The sequence below is a fragment of the Medicago sativa genome, chromosome 3 (assembly GCF_051527215.1).
Source record: "Medicago sativa cultivar Bolivia chromosome 3, Bolivia_mono, whole genome shotgun sequence".
Taxonomy (NCBI): domain Eukaryota; kingdom Viridiplantae; phylum Streptophyta; class Magnoliopsida; order Fabales; family Fabaceae; genus Medicago; species Medicago sativa.
The window spans coordinates 55,181,981-55,185,805 of record NC_140751.1 but is presented as its reverse complement, the minus strand read 5'-3'; the positions used below and the strand labels follow the sequence as shown (position 1 = coordinate 55,185,805).

The 3,825-nt window shown below is 41.7% G+C and overlaps 1 non-coding gene across 1 annotated transcript; it reads left to right on the top strand.

The window, feature by feature from the left end:
* Positions 1–3,432: 3,432 nt before the first annotated feature.
* LOC146938460 (small nucleolar RNA R71) lies at positions 3,433–3,539 on the top strand. Its single transcript, XR_015033771.1, has one exon. It is a non-coding gene; the product is annotated as a small nucleolar RNA R71 (small nucleolar RNA).
* Positions 3,540–3,825: the final 286 nt, after the last annotated feature.

Genomic DNA, 3,825 nt, shown 5'->3' with positions numbered 1-3,825 from the left:
TCAGCCATGCGTTGAGAGCATCCGGGCTGAAGTCAATGTACTTTCCTCGAACAAAAGATTGAAAGGGTGTATCGGACACCCTTGCATTTGCAAAGAATTCGACGATCACCGTTTTGTTGTTTGCCTCGTCGATCATCTCATTCAATCTCGTCCACCCCCTCCTTCGTATTTCAGACTCAAAGAAAGGATATTTCACAAGTTTTGTGAAATCAAACTTCCTCTCCCCTATGACTTCAAAACTCTTCATAGATTGATGGAACTCCTGGGCTAGGTCATTGATGAAATGGATGGCGTTTTCGGGTGGTTCGGATGCGGCACGGGGGCGTTTGGATTTGCTTGTGGATGGCTTGGGGTTGGTGGCTTTCTTTGAGCGGGTGTTTCTTTGGTTGGAGGCCATTTGTGGTTTGGGAAGATGGTGAATGGAAAGTTTTGTGAAGTTTGGGAAAGTTTTGAATGATTGTGGTTTGATGGTGGTTTGGATTGATGAATTTGTGATTGGGATTTTGGTTTGATGATGGTTAGGAGGTGAATATTGAGATGAAGATGAAGAGAATTCGTGAATGGAAGTTTAGGGAAGTTTTGATAGAGAAAGGTAGGAAGAATGGAATGAAAATGATGATGAACAGTGAAGAATTTATAGTGCTGTAGGGGCAAAATCGCGGCACGCCAATCTGCAAGGCGCGGCGCGATTTTGTGTGTAACGGCTAGTAACGGGCAAATTTCTAACGGTAGGGAAGTTTGCTGGGTTTGTAACGGCTAGTTTTTGCAACGGTTAGTCAACTTTCAAGCAAAATCGCGCTGCGGCCAATTACAAGGCGCGGCGCGATTTCTTTAAAACAGGGAGAGTGTTCTCCTGTTCTTCAAAATCGCGGCACGCCAATTTGCACAGAGCGGCGCGATTTTGAGCAACAGGGAGTGTGTTTTTGCTTTCTCAGGCCAAAAAATTTTTTGTTTTCTTGAAAAATGCCTGAGTTCCTTTACGTTCTGAAAATTTTTGAGGAGAGAATCATGCAAGACATCAGTACCTTGCATGATTTTCTTGGCAAGAGGTATATTTGAGCAAATTTCTAAAACTTTCCTGCCTTGTATTAAAAGAAAAGAAAAATATTTTTGTGTTTTTGTTTTTGAAAGCAATAAAATCATACCTGAAAAATAAATAGTGGGTTGCCTCCCACTCAGCGCTTCTTTATTGTCACTAGCTTGACTGATGACCATCCCTAAGGATTAGTTGATGTGGCTCCCTCTTCATTGTTTGGGAGTCCTCCTTCACGGTACTGTTTCAGCTTTTGTTCCTTACCCTTGAAAGTTCCTTGTGCACCAGACTTCTTGATGTCTATAGCTTCATCAACAGGCTTGTTTCTTGCCATCCCTTCGTCACAGTACCTTCTAATTCTTTCCAAAGTATCAGAGAGAGTTGAATGCATACACCATCGAAAAGCAGCCGGCCCATTACGCATCCCACAGGGAATCCTTCTATAAGCCAATTTACCACCTGGACCAGTGGTAGTAGTCTTTATTTCATTTTTACCAATTGCCAATCCCCCATACTTGTTGTCACGGATGTCTCCTGATGATTGTTGGTGCATCTGTTCTTTGCTTACTTCCAGTTGCTTAACACCCTCTATCTTTCCAACATCTTCAATCACTTCTTGTCTGTCTATAGATTCCACACTTTCCACCTCCTTAGATTGAATAAGTAGAGATTCAAGGGTTTTATCTTCGACTGTTTCTTCCACAACGTCAATCCGGTAACATTTGGGATTCTCATCTTGGTGCTTCATTGCCTCAAAGATATTGAAGACTACCTGCTCCTTATGGAACCTCAACATTAGCTCTCCACGTTCAACATCAATCAAAGCACGACCAGTTGCAAGGAAAGGTCTTCCTAGAATGAGTGGCATGTCTTCATCTTCAGCCATGTCTAGGACCACAAAGTCTGCTGGGAACACCAAGTCATTAACCTTGACTAGCACATCTTCAAGTATACCGAAAGGATAAGAGATTGACCGATCAGCTAAAGTAATGGTCATTCTTGTTGGTTTTGGTTCCCCACACTTAAGCTTCTTCATCATTGAAAGAGGCATCAGATTTATACTTGCTCCCAAGTCACATAAAGCTCTTCCAATGTCTACCGGTCCAATTGAACAAGGGATAGTAAAAGCACCAGGATCCTTCAGCTTAGGTGGCAGCTTCTTTTGAAGAATAGCACTACAATTCTCAGAAAGTGCTATGTTCTCATCATCCTTAGGCTTCCTTCTTTTGGTTAACAAGTCTTTCATGAACTTAGCATACAACGGCATTTGATCCAGAGCTTCACCGAAAGGAATATTTACCTGAAGTTGTGAGAAAAGTTGCATGAACTTCTTGAATTGGCCTTCATCCTTTTCTTTCTTCTTCGAAAGGTGAGGGTATGGAAGCTTCACATATGATGGAATAACCTGTGGTTTGTCTCCATCTTTCAAAATTTGACTCTTCGACTTCCTCAAGATTGAATCTTCATCAATTAATCTCTCACTTTTTTCTCCCTCTATTTTTTTCTTCCTTTCGTTTTCAACTTCTCCATGATCATTTTCTTTTTCAACTACACCCTCATCATTCTTTTCAACTACATCATTCTCCTCCACCTCAACTACTTCATCAACCTTCTTTGGAGCTTTTGGAACCAAAGGTGTCAAAACCTTTTTGCTCCTCAGTTCAATAGCATTACAAGACTCATTCTTAGGGTTATCTTTAGTGTTACCTGAGAATCCGCCTTTGTTTTGTTCAGCCAACTGCTTAGCTAATTGCCCCAGTTGAGTTTCAAGCATCTTCCTAGAAGCTTCATTGTTCTTTCTTTCAGCTTCTTGACTCTTCTTCATCTCTTCAAAGTTGCCTTGAGTCATCTTCATGAAGTTCATCATAGTTTCCTCAAGAGCGGATGGCTTCCTTTGTTGTTGTTGAGGAGGAGTTAGCATCTGAGAGTTCAAAGCATTGTTGTTTGAGTAGCTTAGATTTGGATGCTTATTAATGCCTGAATTGTAGTATTGATTCTGCCTTTGATATCCTCCCATGAAGTTAGCTTCTTCACTTGATCCTTCCGGAACACATTCACCGTTTGGATGTTCTTCACCACATAAGTCACATTTGATTGCAGCCACTTGTTGTTGCTTATGAGCCAAAGTGAAGCCTTGAAACTCCTTAGTTAGAGCTTCAATTTGTTTGTTCATAGCTGCTTGGTTAGCAAGGATAGCAGTTTGTTCACTCACCCCAAACACTCCTCTTTCTTTCTTTTTAGCTTGATCACGATACTCATTGCCAGCCATGTTTTCAATTAGAGCTTGAACTTCATGATCAGTTTTACTTTTGAGACTACCTCCCGCGGAAGCATCTAAGAACATTCGAGTGTTTGGTGTTACCCCCTCAGTGAAGATTTGGAGGTATTGCTTCTCGGTGAACTCATGATTAGGGCATCTCTTGAGAAGCAAATTGAATCGCTCCCAAGCATCATACAATGATTCACCTTCTCCTTGCTTGAAGTTAGAGATCTCCATCTTCTTGTCCCAATACTTAGACATAGGGAAGTATTTCTCCAAGAACTTCAGCTCTAACTCTTCCCATGTTTGGACAGTCCCGTTTGGAATTGTTAGCAACCAATCTTTTGCTCTTCCCGTCAAGGTGAAAGGAAACAGCCTTAGCTTCTTTTGTGCTTCAGTCACGGTGGCTGGTTGCACACAAAACTCACAGGTTTCAGCAAAACGGCTCAAGTGTTCATGAGGACTCATAGCTTCAGTCCCATCGAATTGCTTGTCCCTCAAACCATTGAGGACAGTTGTCTTGATGTCGAAC